The sequence below is a fragment of the Ranitomeya imitator genome, chromosome 1, assembly GCF_032444005.1.
Source record: "Ranitomeya imitator isolate aRanImi1 chromosome 1, aRanImi1.pri, whole genome shotgun sequence".
NCBI lineage: Eukaryota > Metazoa > Chordata > Amphibia > Anura > Dendrobatidae > Ranitomeya > Ranitomeya imitator.
The window spans coordinates 990,774,825-990,791,849 of NC_091282.1; positions in this window are offsets into that span (position 1 = coordinate 990,774,825).

Genomic DNA, 17,025 nt, shown 5'->3' on the forward strand with positions numbered 1-17,025 from the left:
TGAGGTGATGCAGCAGCCCGGTAAGCAGCAGAGCTGGGTGAATCCTGCTGTTATCGGTGGTGACGGCCATTTTCCTGAGGCCGCGCGTGCGCAGATGGAGCGCTCTGCTTCCCGGGGCTTCAGGAAAATGAACCTCCGCACCTCTGCCACCGCAGGATTCCACCGGCTCTGCTGCTTACAGGGCTGCTGCATCACCATACCGGGGAAAGGGACCCCTCTCACGCCATACCTCTCACTGCACCTCCTCATCCCAGCACCTGCTCATCCCAGCACCTCCTCATCCCAGCACCTCTGCCGGTAATCACTGCTGCAACCCTCCCATGGACACCAGGCCGTGGCATCACCCACCTATCGTAGAGCAAAATAATCACTGCACTCGTATATTGCAAGAGAAAGTAGCAAACAGAGGGTAAGATGCCAGGGATAGGGTGTCAGTAGATGTCCATATGTAAATTAAGTGAAAGATCGTAGTACCTGTCTAGACTATATAGTAGGACAGGTGGCTGAGTCCCTGTGGTACTCAAAATCCCAGGGAGACTATGTGAAAATGGCGCTGTGAAGAAAAAAAAGGGGGATGAGGCTCAATGTGGGTCATAGCATTACTTATCTGTGAGAGTGATGTCCTACTTCCATGCGGTTGTATGTCCCGGGTTGCGGAGCCAGCGTCGGTGGATGAGTGGGAAATGCCGACACAGTCTGTGTCTAGGCAGTGGGAGGACTACTGGTAAAGCCCCCATCCTGTTTAAATCCTGCTCCAGTCGGTCATCTGACCGGATGTATGGTGCCCGCGGGCGCATGCGCAGAGCGCATTTTCGGGAAATCGAAAGTGAAAGAATACTCCCTTATGGTCAGATGAGGGGCGACGCCTGCGCACTGTGTCCTCACTGCGGCGTCTGCATAATGGTACCGACGCTTGTGCAGTACGGAGGAGGCACAGAGAAGCGGCGCCTGCGCACTGTGGCATGACAGCGGCATCTGTGCACGCTTGCGCAGTATGTATGGAAGGGGCTCTGTGGAAGCACAAAGTGTGCTGGAGCCTGCGCAGTGAATAGTGGCCAAAAATGAGGGCTACGGTATAGTGTAGGGAATGCAGGTGCCTGCATATTGGCATATGTCGGGGAATTAAGATGTCAAATGTGTCTGAAAGAAAATCACACAGTATTATAGACAATGGTATAGGCAAATACATGTTTTTAGCCAATAATAAACGGTAGGAGTCCAAACTATAAAAGAGGGAGGAAAACAATAATAAAGAATAAACCAAAGGAGATAAGAAATGGAATAAGAAAATGAGTAGAGAGGGAAGCTAAATGAAATAACTGAAAAGCTGAAAATAAATTTGGAAATAACTGAAGATTTGGATAACTGAGAAAAATTTAGATAACTGAAAAAAATTGGACAAATAACTAAAAAAAATTAAAATAAAAAAATGAATGAAAAAAATGAAAAAAAGGGGGGGGGAGAGGAATGCAAAAATGAACAAAATAAAAGAAATGAAAAAAATGAAAAAAATGAACAAATATGATGAAAAAAATGAAAAAAATGAACCAAATGAAAAAAAAAAAAGGTTTCAATGGGGTATGCGTCTTACCGTCATAGATGTACAAGTAGCGGATGTTGTATGTGCGTGAGGTCAATTCATCTATATAAAAAATAAAGTCAGGTTAGCCAATCCATTTCACGGTTCAGGCCACGTGGATGTAAGGTATCTAGAGTATAAATCCAGAACGTTTCAAGTTGTTTAAGCAGTTTCAAGTGATTACCACCTCTCCTAGGGCGGGGAACTCTCTCCACAACCTGAAAGCACAGTTGAGCCACATTGTGTTTAGCCTCTTTGAAGTGGAGGGGGAGGGGAAGCCACAGCTTTTCACAACGAATTGTGGATTTGTGGCTGGATATTCGTTCTCTTATCGCTTGGGTTGTTTCCCCTACATATAGTAGCCCACAGGGACATTTGATAATGTAGATCACAAAGTTGGTATTGCAAGTGTAATAATCCTTGATATGATATGACTTACCAGTCCGGGGGTGCACTACTTCATTGCCCTTTATCACATTTGAACAACACATGCAATTCAGGCAGGGGAAGGTCTCTGTACATTTGTGTCCAGTGAGTGTCATTGTTGTGGATGTCTTTGTTGTGCCCAAATCAGCCCGTACCACCCTGTCCCTTATATTTTTGGGTCTTCTGGTACACATAAGTGGGGGATCTTTGAAAATGGGGATGGTTGGGTAAGCCTTACTAAGTAATGGCCAGTGTCCCCGAATGAGGTTGTGTATCCTCTGCATTGTAGGGTGGTGACTGTGCACAAAAGGAAGTCTTGGGTTTTTTTGTGGATTGATAGATGTATTTTCGGTTTCATTGAGTACCCGAGTGGCCTCAGTATTAAGGAGATTAGTGGGGTAATGTCAGGCCTTAAACTTGTTGGACATCTCATTTATCCTATTTGTTCTAACTGCTGGATCTGAAACGATTCTGGATACTCTTTTAAATTGAGATCTAGGGAGGCTATCCTTGGTGGACTTAGGATGGCAACTACTATAAAGTAGGAGGCTGTTGCAGTCCGTTGGCTTGGTATAAATATCAGTGTTGAGGTTCCCCAGGGAATCTTTGAGTATTTTGGTGTCTAGGAACGTAATCTCATGACTATGGTATAGCAGTGTGAATGATAATTCAGGTCTGACAGTATTGATGCTTTTGTGAAATTCCTGGAGGCTATTGTGGTCACCCTGCCAGACGCAAAAAATATCATCAATGTACCTGTGCCAGGTTTTTGCATGTTCCTGAAATTGGGGATTAGGATATACATACTCTTGTTCGAACCGATCCATGTACAAGTTGGCGTAAGCTGGGGCCATATTTGACCCCATGGCGGTCCCGCAAGTCTGTACAAAAAAGTCATCCTCAAAGAGAAAAAAGTTTTCCCTGAGCACTAGGTTGAGTAAGTCTAGACAAAGGTCCTGGGAGTCCTTGTCAATGTTAGCTTCTTGTAATGTTAATGAAACAGCTTCAATGCCTTTGTCGTGTGTGATCGAGGTATAGAGACTATTTACATATAATGTGCATAGAAGACTATCTGGTGAAATGTTGGAGATGTTGTGGATTTTAGCCAGAAAATCACTCGTGTCCAGTATAAATGATTTGGTTAACTTGGTGTATGGTGTGAGCAGTTTTTTGAGAAATATGGAAAGGGGGTTAAGTATCGAATCTGTGGATGCCACAATCGGGCGACCTGGTGGATTCTGGAGGTCTTTGTGAATTTTGGGTAAAATGTACAACACCGGAGTTACCGGATGGTGATTGATAAGATAAGTTCTGGTTTTGGTATCAATGGTTTTGGAGTCAACGTACTTGTTGACCACAGTGTTAATTTTTTGACGTATGGAAAATGTGGGATCCCCCTGTAATTTCCTGTAGGTGTTAGTGTCGGAGAGCTGTCTTCTAACCTCAGTGGTGTATTGATGTTTATTCATTACAACAATGGCTCCCCCCTTATCAGCCGGTTTAATTACTATGTTTTTGTTCTCACTAAGTGAGTCAAGGGCTTGTTTCTCCAAGGAGTTGAGGTTATGACGGACAGGGAGGAGACCAATGCGCTGCTCATGTATGATTTTTTTAATATCCTTGTCAAGAAGACTGACAAAGGTTTCAACTGCATGGTTGGTTTTTGGTGGAATAAATGTGCTAGCGTTCCTCAGGCCTAGTGCTCCTATAGTAATCCTGGGTTCCTGTCCCAGGTTAGATGATGTGCCTAGTCTGTTAGTTACAGGATTAGTGATGTCCTCAAAGTGTACTTTCAATCTCACGTTTCTGTAGAAACGCTGAAGGTCCTTCTCTAATTGGAAAGAATCCCATCTAGGAGTTGGGCAAAAAGATAGGCCCATGTTAAGTACCTTCAGTTCTAGAGGAGAAAGGGTATAGTCAGAGATGTTTATGACAGTGTTTGGACTCCTACCAGTGACCTCAACGTCATGTGACGATTCACGTCTCTTCTTCCTTGCCCTCCTCGTGGGCGCGCGGTTTGCCTTAAAAAACGCGGTCCTGCTGTTAGGGCTCCCCCTGTTTCGCTTCCAGAACCGGCAGAGGAACCTTCGGCTGGTGAAGAGCCTCCCGAGGGGTAATTTCCCCCTGGTGTGCGTCGGTATCTTGATCTTGTTCGGCGGGGAAACGGGTCTTCCCATTTGTACACTTTATTGGTTTGGTAGTCCTCAATGTCCCTTTGAAATTTTGTACGTTTCCTTTCCTCTAGAGTTTTTTGATATATTGTCAATATGGAGTCCACTTTACTCTTGAGTGTAGTGAATTCCGTATTATCCAAGGTAGATGAGAGTTGGGTTTCAATGCTTGCAATTTTCTCTTCAGTGTCTTTTATGGCTTCCTGTAAATACTCTATAGTCAATAATATAATGTCAAATGAGCATTTGTTCAAGATTTTCTGGAATGTGGCACAGTACTTTTCATTGTCCGAGAATAGAGTTGGATGTAAGTTGCAACGTAAGCCTCGCGGTATTTTGGCTTGCGATGATACTCTCCTAAGGTTGCGCAATGTAGTTCATATCCAATGAGTTTCTTTCTCTCCTTCTCCCAGTCCCTTGTTTTCACGTCCTTGCTTGGTAGATGAAGAAAATCTGACTTTGTCTTTATTTTGGATAGGATGGTGGAGCCGGTAGCTTCATCATAGACATATGTCTCGGCTGACATGGACCCGGTCGGTGCTTAAAGCTTAGAAAAGCAAACACTGTAGAGAACGAAAGCTAGCACTCGACAAATGAGAGTCACGGTGCTAGTGAACGGGGCCCAAAAGTCCCACAAATCGTAGAGCAAAATAATCACTGCACTCGTATATTGCAAGTTGCTTTGATCAAGTGGTAAGTTTATTCACAAGTGAAAGTTCATGTTGGAGCGATAGGCACAAAACGTTTCGGCCAACCCGTGGCCTTGTTCACAATATCGCTGTGGTGAACTGAAAAGACAAACAAAAGAACATAATCAGACAAAGAATATATACATATGTACAATAGCCAGGTCATATATACATTTTAACGAATACATGTCAAGTGGGTTTGCCAAAATGAAGTCCATTTGACAAAAATAGAGACAATATTTAATTCGATTGGTAAGGTGAGGGGAGGGTTTAACCATCATGTGGACCTTTGACTAAGAGATGGGTAGAATGGAGGAAAAGGTGTAAGACACACTGACGGATAAGAGCATAAAACATACCCAGAGAGTACAATTGTTGAGTACGAGTTTGTATGGCTATGGTAATTAGATAAGAGACACCAAACGGACACACCTGTAGAAAATAATATTGTATAAGGTACGATATATGCAGGTGGTATAACAGTGCTTATGATGGCTAAAGAGTATATGTATATTCAATAGACACTAGGATAAGGGAGCCAAAAGGCTGCCACTTATATCCGGTTTTGGATCAGATATAGTGGCTAACTATCGTTATGTGGTATATATGTTATGAATAGCATCATTTTGACACATTACTTGCGTGTCCCTGGGCGCCCATGTAACAGGGGAAATTCTTTATAGGGATTTTATTTATAAAGTTTATGTTCGTGATGCCACCTGTGGTGTACGGGCAGTGTGGACCGACACTGCTTTAAGGGGTCCTCTGGGGTGATGTTATGGCAGCTAGATGGTATAACTTCCCACAGGTGAAGTGTATCCCCAGGGCTCCCAGTGTGTAGATGAAAGATGTTGAGTGTCACAGTAAAGAGTGAGGAAAAAGGTTAGCATTCTCTTTACCTTGTTTATTGAAGACTTCAGGCAGCCACACTCCAGGGTACCAGATCACAAGTCAGGCAGGGTCCAGCCGGTTTGGAAGAGAACCCAGAGTCCCCTTTACTAGGTGGAGTTAGAAGCATTACTCTAGCGTGGTGGTGTTGTAGTCCCTTACTGCCTATGGCTTCAGATAAGGTCCTCACAGTTGTTCTCTCTGTCCCCCATATAGGATAGGACATAACCCATATGACTGGTGACTTGAGCCTTTTTTACAGGGACTCTAACATGCCCCGAGCTCTATATGTGTCAGCGTGCCCCCTGGGTAATAAGGCGGAAAGGTAACTTGCAGTTCAGCAGTCCTGCTGGTCTCTGATGTAAGTCGTAGAGTCCTTACAACCTCGATGGTCTGGCTACCGGTTATCTACGATTCAGAAGGAGGCAGCTTGCTCTTAGCTGGTCTCCCCTGAAGCTACTCTCCTGTGTTTCACACTCCTTCACGCTCACTGAACAATGTTCGGCTTTCTGTACGTCTCTTTCCAGGAGCTGTAGTGCTTCAGACTACACGGCTCCTTCAGACCTTCTGACCTTCCAGGTCGGTCTGCTCCTTTCTGTCTCTCTGACAATCTAAACTCTCTTTCCCTCCAAACCTCAATACATATAGGGGAGTCACCTAGTAAATAGGATCAAACGCTCCCCCTTGTGGCCTGGAGTGTGGACATGTTGTGAGTTTGGTGGTTACCTGATATGAGTTATCCTTCATCACTTGCAAACGCATCATCACTGTCCCCGTGAGGAAAGCAATGCTACTGTGATGACCAGGACCCTTGGGCACCACACTCGCCCCCGTTAAATCCAGTACTCCCAGACTGGGAAAAGAAGAACAACAATACAGGTTAGCAAAAAGACATACACATTTTTGGAATGCTGTAAACATGTAAAACAAATTAATGTGAACTTGAGCTTCCTTTTATGGGAGGTATGGATGCTTGAACGTTACAAGAACATATTTACATAGTATGAATACTTTCACAATTAGAAAACAGTATAATAACTAACTATGAAATGCAATTACCCTTACAGGTGTACTACTTTAAGGCTTCAAAGTCAAAAACAAATGTTATATTACTTTCTTTAAAGTGCAGAACTTTCCCTACAAATGGAGACTACCCCTACGGGTGTACTACATCAGGTCTGTGTAATTCACAACTGCAACTTTAGACATCTTTAATACTTTCTGCATATAACACTATCTTGATTCAAGTTTTAGTTTCATTTTTATTCATTATATTAACTCACTAATATATTAACTATCTGGCATTTAAAGTACAGTTCTAACTAACTTCAGATATCACTTTAACAAAGTGCAACAAGTCAACATTCCCTTTAAGGGTGCAAACAACTTTCAAGTCTTTCAATACGGAGGTAGTACAATTAATTGTGCAATAAATATAGCAGCAACGATGCGAGGGACCCATAGTAAAACCCCAATGTAGGGTTTTGGTGAGCTACAAGGCATGTATCCAGACCCAGAATCCTGCAGCGCCAAACGGGTTTTTCTTCAGGTCTCTGTAAAACAAGGCAACTTCCACAGAAATATTGGAAGCAGTCTCTTAAAAGCTTCATTGTAAAACCAGTAGGAAGCACCTGAATAGGTGCCAACTATTTACAAAGGAAAGATCCTGATCATGCCTTTTTACAGGGACTCTAGCACGCCCCGGGCTCTATACGTGTCACCGTGCCTCCTGGGTATTAAGGCGAACAGGTAACTTGCAGTTCAGCTGTCCTGCCAGTTTCTGATGTAAGTTGCAGAGTCCTTACAACCTCGATGGTCTGGCTACCGGTTATCTACAATTCAGAAGGAGGCAGCCTGCTCTTAGCTGGTCTCCCCTGATTTTACTCTCTACAATGTTCAGCTTTCTGTATGTCACTTTCCAGGAGCTGTAGTGCTTCAGACTACATGGCTCCTTCAGACCTTCTGACCCTCTAGGTCGGTCTGCTCCCTTCTGTCTCTCTGACATTCTAAACTCTCTTTCCCTCCAAACCACAATATATATAAAGGAGTAACCTAGTAAATAGGATCAAACGCTCCCCCTTGTGGCCTGGAGTGTGAACATGTTGTATGTATGGTGGTTACCTGATAAGAGTCATCCTTCATCGCTTCCAAACGTAACATCACTGTCCCCGTGAGGAAAGCAATGCTACTGTGATGACCAGGACCCGGGGGTGCCACACTAGTGTAAACTTATTTACTTGTGTGTTTGAAGATGAATGTCTGTCAATGGATGAAAGCTCCGAATCATTCCCATCCCTAGTGTTGTTGCCTGCTCGCTAATGGTGGAAGCTACCTAGTGCCAGACAGTGCCACTGTGCACATCCAGCAGACAATTCAGCGTCTCTCAGCTGCAACCGCCAGTGCGGCACCATTCGCTTATTGCGCTTTCCTGGCCCTGGTTAGGGTGGTTAGTGGCATCCACCAGAGCGGCATTGTACGCACTCTTGTGTGATAAATTATTATTATTAGTTCAGTTCAATCCCTGACATCACAGTAACGGTGTCGAGCGTAAGAGGTGTAGAGGAACTCTTTCACCGTGCCTTCTGACAGTTTTGAAACCCTTTTTCTTGCATTCTGTGCAGTATTGCAGCCCTGTCTTGAAGCAGGGTTCGCTTCTTTCATACCGGGTGAAGCTAACCCATGTGTGTATTCACATTCTAACTAGTACGCCATTACCGAGCAGCAGGTGTCCTTTCTGCACCGTGGACCCCAGACTGCGAACACACCTCATATCCTCTCTAGTTATTATTTGCTGCATTCCACCAGTCCTAACATTGAGATCGGACGCCATGTCGCATTTGGAGAGCCCCTGATGTGCCTAATCAGTGGAAACTCCCCACAAGTGACACCATTTTGGAACATAAACCCCCTAAGGAACTTATATAGATTTGCCCCCAATTTTTTATTTTCACAAGGGTAACAGGAGAAATTGGACCCTAAAAGTTCTTATCCAATTTGTCCTGAGTACGCTGATACTCCATATGTGGGGGTAAACCACTGTTTGGGTGCACGGCAAAGCTCGGGAAGGGAAGGAGCACTATTTTACTTTTTCAATGCAGAATTGGCTGGAATTGAGATTGGACACCATGTCGTGTTTGGAGAGTCCCTGATGTGCCTACACAGTGGAAGCCCCCTATTCTAACTCCAACCCTAACCCCAACACACCCCTAACCCTAGTCCCAACCCTAACCTTAACCACACCCCTGACCCAAACACACCCCTAACCCTAATCCCAACCCTAACCACAACCTTAACCCCAACACACCGCTAACCCTATCACACCCCTAACCCTAATCCCAACCCTAACCACAACCCTAACCCCAACACACCCCTAACCCTATTCCCAACCCTAACCACAACCCTAACCCCAACACACCCCTAACTTTAATCCCAACCCTAAACACACCCATAACCCAGACACACCCCTATCCCTAATCACAACCCTAATCCCAATCCTAACCCTAATCCTAGCCGTAAAGGTAAACCAAAACCTAAACCCAACTCTATCCCCAACCCTAACTTTAGCCCCAACCCTAACTTTAGACCTAACCATAACTTTAGCTGCAACGCCAACCTTAACTTTAGCCCCAACAGTAACCCCAACCCTAATGGGAAAATGGAAATAAATACATTTTTTTATTTTATTATTTTTCCCTAACTAAAGGAGTGGTACTCCTTGATACTTGATTTACTATTTATAGCGGGTTTTTATGCTTGTCAGCTGTCACACGCTAAAAGATGTTTTTTATTGCAAAAAATAATTTTTGCATCACCACATTTTGAGAGCTATAATTTTTCCATATTTTGGCCAACAGAGTCATGTGAAGTTTTGTTTTTTGCTGTACGGGTTGACATTTTTATTGGTACCATTTTCGGGAACATGACATTTTTTGATCGCTTTTTATTACAATTTGTGGGAGGCATGAATGAACAAAAACCAGCAATTCATGAATTTCTTTTGGGTGGGCGTTTATACCATTCCGCATGTGGTAAAATTAATAAGGCAGTTTTTTTCTTCGGGACAGTATTATTACAGCGATACATCATTTATATTTTGTATAAGTTTTGGCGCTTTTATACAATAAAAAATATTTTATATAACAAATAATTGTTTTTGCATCACTTTATTCTGAGAGCTATAACCTTTTAATTTTTTCGCTAATGGTGCTGTATGGCAGCTCTTTTTTTGCGGGACAAGATAACGTTTTCAGCGATACCATGTTTATTTATATTCGTATTTTTGATTGCGTGTTATTCCACTTTTTGTTCGACGGTATAATGATAAAGCATTGTTTTTTGCTTAGTATTTTATTTATTTATTTTTTGGTGTTCACCAAAGCGGTTAACTAGTTGGACATTTCTATAGGTTGGGTTGTTACGGACGCAGGGATATAAATATGTGTGCTTTTATTGTTTTTTTTTAATTTACATAAAGAAATGTATTTATTGAAACTATATATATATATATATATATATATATATATATATATATATATATACCGTATATAATATTTTTTTTCCTTTCTTACATTGTCCCAGGGTTGGACATCACTGTTTCAAGTCAGATCGCTGATCTGACACTTTGCACAGCACTGTGTCAGATCAATGATCTGACAGGCAGTGAAGGAGGCTTGCTGGTGCCTGCTCTCAGCAGGCACTGAGAAGCCACCTCCCTGCAGGACCCAGAAGGACCCCGCAGCCATCTTGAATCACATCGCATTGTTCTGAGGGTCTCAGGAAGCACGCAGGGAGCCTCCTCCCTGCGTGATGCTTCTCTATGCCACCGGAGCGCTGCAATCTTGTTTGATCACAGTGTTCTGGGGGTTAAAGTGCAGGGAGTGGTCAGTGACCACTCCTGGCACATAGTTTCTGGTGTCAGCTGGGATAATCAGCTGACACCTCCCCGCGATTGGCCACACTCCCCCCGTGAGCACAGCTGATTGCGTATGACGTACTATTGATGGTCATATGGCCCCAGGTCACCTCGACGGGATAGTACGTTTGATGTCAGAAAGGGGATAAAGCAGGGTAATAAAAAATAGCTATATGTAAGTTTGTTTCTTATTCCTGAGACAGTTGTTAGCCCAAATGTACACATTCTCCACTAGTCTCATTGTTATTATTTTATGTTTCAACCTTTTATGTACTGTCATGTCGAATGCCTTTGAAAAATCCAAATAAAAGAAAAAAGTGGGCTTACCGTGGTCCACTCTGTACCTCATCACCTCAGAGAAGCTTACAACATTAACACAACAGGCTTATCACCCTGTGAGCCATAGACTTTTGCCAGAGGCCATACAAATTGTTAATAAATCAAAGGCCCATGTTTCTGGAACCATTGGTGGACTTTATAAAGACAGAAATGAAAATACTCAGGGAGCAGTTAGAATAAAATAAGAACAAAACTAGTCACTTTTATCCTGGCGACAGGTCCTCTTTAAATTTTCTGCTTAAATAATTATAAGAAATACATTTACAAAAAAAATATTTGTTGAAAAATGTTATTATATAGTAAGACGCTGTAATTGTGACAGTATCACAAAATGTAGTACATGACTTGTTAAAGAGAGCGTTTCAGCACAATATTATTGTTCAAACCAAGCATAAGCAATCAATACATCCTTGGCATTGTCAAACACTTTAGGACACCTTCCCCGCTAGTTGTTTTGCAACAGTTTCAGCCCTCTCTTCCTTGCTTGACAGTAACCAGAAAAGGGCAAAATAAATGGAAAGCATGTAGATGTCAATGTGCACGGAACTGTTTGGCCTTGTGCTTGATTTGAGCAGTTATTTTGTGCATGCAGGCTTAACTTAATAAGAAAAGATAATTTCCCAGAAGAGCTATTCTCTGAAAATGTGTTGTTCCATATTGCTTTCCAGAACCCAAACCATTATAAATGTAGGATAAAAAATAAAAGGATGAACATTAACCTCACTGCTTACCTATCCCACAGTCCCAGCAGCCCACTGCACTTCTTTTTGTCCTCTTGCACCAACACGCTCTTTAGCTTCTGTACTTCACCCAGTGGCTTCCTACTCAACTAGGCCTCTGATGTAAGTGTGCCATGCCATTAGTAGGGCAATGTAGTGATGTCACAGGTACGCGGAGATGGCGCAGTACGCAATGATGTCATTATTTGTGGGTTATTTTTGCATTTTTTTTAAAAACAAAATGCTTTAGGTATAACATTATCTCTTCTAGTAGATTTACTTTCTAGAAAGTATTATTTAGAATGATTTCTCAGGATCAAGGTGTTAGGGTTGGCGGAACGCACCGAGTATATATATATGTATAAATAGGTGCGTTCGCAACCCGGGGTCCACCGTGCTGGAGAGGAACCTGCTCCTGGCAAATGGCGACGCTATATGGCGGTATAAGCGAACTCTGTTGACTCCACAGAGTCGCTGGAAATAAGATGCTGTGCCCTGTTAGCGTCACAGGGGAACACAGTTAACTGCTGAGCTGGAGGCAGTCAGTGGTCACGCACCCAGAAAACCATACAAACAGTCCTCACCGGAGGAGCCGGTATTCTAGGGGCTTATTTCAGCCGGGTCCCTGAATACATTCATGCAATACTCCTCATCGGAGGTGCCGGTATTCCAGGGGCTTATTTCAGCTGGGTCCCTAAACACACACATACAGGCGCAACCACAATTAACAAGCTCATGGCATGAGGTGATATTAGCGCATGGCCATGCGGCCATGTAAACCTTTTATAGCTGCAGCATGTACAGGACTTTCCAAGAAGGACCAATGGAAGGCTGCCACAGAACTTGATCAGGTACAGGGCCTTCCTGGAGGACCAATGGAAGTTGCTGCAGTACCTGAGCATGTGACCCTAGACCTCCACTGAGAGATCTTACCCTGGGCATGCTCAGTGTGTGCAAAGCAGGACTTAGTCCCAGAAAAGCCTGCTCACCGCAGACCAGTGCAGGGTACAATAGCAGAGCCCGAAAAGGCAGCAGTAACCCTTTGCACAGTATCAGGCTGAGTGAGACGCTGGGACTGACGTCTCCGCTGAGCAGGCTCCACTGCGGCTGATGCAGAATGGGAGACCGCAGCAGATACGGCTCGAGATTCCCCCTGTGCAGAGGCGGGAACTCGACACCTAACATAAGGTAAGATTATTTATGGGTCCTTTTTGAAAGAAACTGTTTAAGGCCACGTTCACACATTTGGTATTTGGTGAGTTTTTTACCTCAATATTTGTAATCCAAAACCTGGAGAGGGTAAGAAATACAGAAGTGGTGACATGTTTCTATTATATTTTTCTTCTGACTGTTCCACTCCTGGTTTTGGCTTACAAATACGGAGGTAAAAAACTCACCAAGTGATCAAGAGGTCTAAACAGGATTTTCAACCATATATAGAAAATTAACCAGGTAATTTTTTATATATATTGTTTAAGCATTTATTGTTCATCATACCCATATTCTGAAGGAATTATATACAATATTAAAATTGTTAATATTTATTTACATTCATAAAATATATTTTTGGGTGAACCCTCACATTATCTTTACATTTATTGATTTTTTAAGCTAATAGCTAGTATATCGATATTTGAAATCAGAAGCTATTACATTCAGTAATGAGTGTTTCTAAGTATCCCATATGTGGCAACACTAGATTTGCACCATATGTTTTGGGTCTCATAGTTTTCATGCTGTTCAGCCCATGACTCACATTTTAGTAATACATGCTTTCACAATATGTGTCACTGTTAATTCTCCATCCAATGTGTTAAACCTGTGACTGAATGGAATGATATAATGACACAATTCCAGAAGGACTGAACATACTTGAGGCAGATGGAATTCAACCGTTCAATGTATATCTTTCTTTTAGTTTCTAGAAAATGGATACATCTAATGATGTTACGTACAAATTGCAAGAACAGACCGATCATAAATTGAGATCTACATTTTTAATATTGTGCCCTATTTTGCCCCTTAAGCATCATGCATCATGGAAAGAAACTGAGTGTTTTATAAGGAACTAAGCCTCTACATGACAAGACACTTTCCGCACCCAAAATTATAATTCTATGCTGTCTGCTAAGCCCTCTGCAGGTGGAAACCGTATACTTTAAGTGTGTTTTCACTCAAGTATATGTAAATCTCTGATCTCCATGGGAACTGACATTGACATGCTTTAATTCCCATGTACATGTATGCCCATATTTTTTGGGGTATGGTGTAAATTAAACCATTGCGAGAATAAGACAAATTTATGGAAAAACTTGAGCACATAAAAATGTCCTTATATTGTAGTCAGATGTTCTTACCCACTGCTCAGTAGTTTGCATTGCATTTTGTGTTAGGTTAGGAATGGTAAATTTATGCTGATAGACTGCCCTATTTGATCGATGTAATTTAGGGTGGTATTTGATCAGCTGCGTTGTTTATAACGGGTACATTGAAAAGTACCAGGCAATGACAACACTGTATGTCAATCCTGTACTGGCCTCTTTAAGCAGAGATCAGCACAGAAAGGCAGATAATTATTTTCATGGTTGGAAAAAAATTAAGGTTTCTATAAACTGTTGAGAGCATGCTGCATATAAGTATATGGGGAAAGTGAAGGATTAGTAACTGCTATGACTTCTTGAAAAAAAGTTAGGCAGTGGCACCACTCTAAAGTAAAAGTGAAAGAGTGGACACTGGACAGCTTTTGAATAAACAATTGGGAAAGATGGGGGCTAGGTTAAGATCAGAGGGCTCTTCTATGACCTTATACATGGCAGGAAAGTCTGATGATGGGAATGGGCCCACCTTAAAGCTCTGAAAAAAATGCTGGCGTGGTCTTATTAAACTTAGGTCCCTGTCCTCTGTTTTATTCTTATCTGCTGCCATCTTTACATTTTTTCAGCACTACTCCAGTCCTGCGGTGCTATCTTGTGACCGCAGCTTCTGACTGACCGGAAGTAAGAAGTTACATCACAAACATTCAGTGCAAGTCTATGAGAGCCAGAAAATCTGACAATCAATGTGAGGGGGGAGGATAGCGCTCCTCTAATGAAGACATCAGGCTCATAATTACATGTCTGTTAGCATGGAATTTTCTAAGAAATTCAATTCACAAAGAAGATATTCTTCTTGAATTTAACGTACCTTATTACCATACCTCAGCACATAATAAACGTAATATGTAAAAATTAAGAAGAGTCCTTAAATTAGTCTAACCACTCATCTCTCCAACCCCTCTGCTCTTTGTCTTCAACCATCCAGTCCTCATTGCATCTTCTGATCCCTGCCCCTAATGCTGAAATCCATAGACCTCTTACATTCAGCCAGGATTTGCAACCCTGATTTGGCCTGGAAGGGTTCTGCGTAAATGTGCTGAAAGTCACAATTTCATGAGATCAGAATGTACATCATGACATTGTGTGATTTCAGTGCAAGCAGTAAAGATCAAAAGATGAGAGAGGACCAGATGTGTATAAAAAGCAGAGTGAAGGGGCCAGAGAGGTCAGCGTTAAAGTGAATATAATTTTTTTTATTTTATATTATATTATATTTTGATTTTATATACCTTTCGATGGCCCTTTATGGTTCAGAACAATAGCAAATCAGAAAGGTGACTTCCTTCCATGCCATGCTGCTAATAAATCCTATGCCATAGCCTGACTAAAGCAAGATTGCAGTTGTTACAGATAAAGGATATATTCAAAGATTAAAGGACATGCCAGTATCCATTTTTTATATATAAATAGTCATGGCCAAAAGGGTTTGCATCCTTGAAATTGTTCCAGAAAATATAGTATTTCTCTTTACTCTACACATGTTTTGTTATACACATGTTTATTTCCTTTGAATATATTGGAATAACACAAAAAAAATGGGAAAAAAAGCAAATTGGACATAATTTCACACAAAGCCTCAAAAATGGACTGGACAAAACTGTTGGCACCCTCAAATTAATTTTGGCTGTGCACACTTTAAAATAAATAACTGCAATGGCTTCCTATAACCATTAACAAACTTCTTATACCTCTCAACTGGAATTCTGCACCACTCTTCTTTAGCAAACTGCTCCAGGTCTCTCATATTCGAAGCGTTCCTTTTCCCAACAGATATTTTAAGATCTTTCCACAAGAGTTCAAATGGATTTAGATTCGGACTCATTGCTGACCACTTCAGAACTCTTCAGCATTTTGTTTCCATCCATTTATGGGTGCTTCTTGAAATATCATTAGGGTCATTGTCCTACAGGATGAAAACCAGCTTTCTAATACTACACACTGCTTTGCCAAATCCTGTGGTAATCTTCAGATTTCATGATGCCTTGCTAACAGTCAAGGGACCCAATGCCAGAGGCAGCAAAACACACCCAAAAGCATATTTGAACCCCCACAATATTTGACTTTAGGTACTGTGCTCTTTTATTTGTAGATCTCATCCATTTTCAGCAATAAGTAGAATGATGTGCTTTACCAGAAAGCTCTATATTGATCTCATCTGTCCACAAGATGCTTTCCCAGAAGGATTCTGGCTTACTCACATACATTTTGGCAAACTACAGTCTAGCTTTTATATTCATCTGTGTCAGCAGTAGGGTCCTCGTTGGTGACATGCCATAGTGATTTACTTCATTCAAATGTTGACTGATAGTTCATGCTAACAATGATGCACCCTGAGCCTGCAGGACAGCATGAATTTATTTGAAACTTGATTGGGGCTGCTTATCCACCATCTGGACTATCCTATGTTGCAACTACTCAATAATTTTTTTCTGGCATTCACATCCAGGGAGATTGTAAACTTGCCATGTGTTGTAAACTTCTCGATTATATTGCACACCGTGCACAAAGGAACATCAAGATCTCTGAAGATGAACTTGAAACCATGAGATTGTTGATATTATTAAACAATTTTGGTTCTCAAGTTCTCAGACAGTTCTCATATTTCTGCTCTCCATGTTCTGTGTGGAACACTCAGACACACAATGTAAAGACTGAGTAAACATCTCCCCTTTTTATGTACGTTCAGGTGTGATTTTCATATTGCCCACACCTGGTATTTGTTACAGGTGAGCTTGAATGAGAAATCACACGCTTGAAACAAAGCTGTTTATCCACAATTTTGGAAAGGAGCCATCAATTTTGTCCAGCCCATTTTGGGGGTTTTGAGTTAACCTAAAATCTGCCTTTTAACCTCACTTTTTTGTGTTATTCCAATACACACAAAGGAAATAAATATGTGTTTAATAAAGCATATGAAATTGCAATAA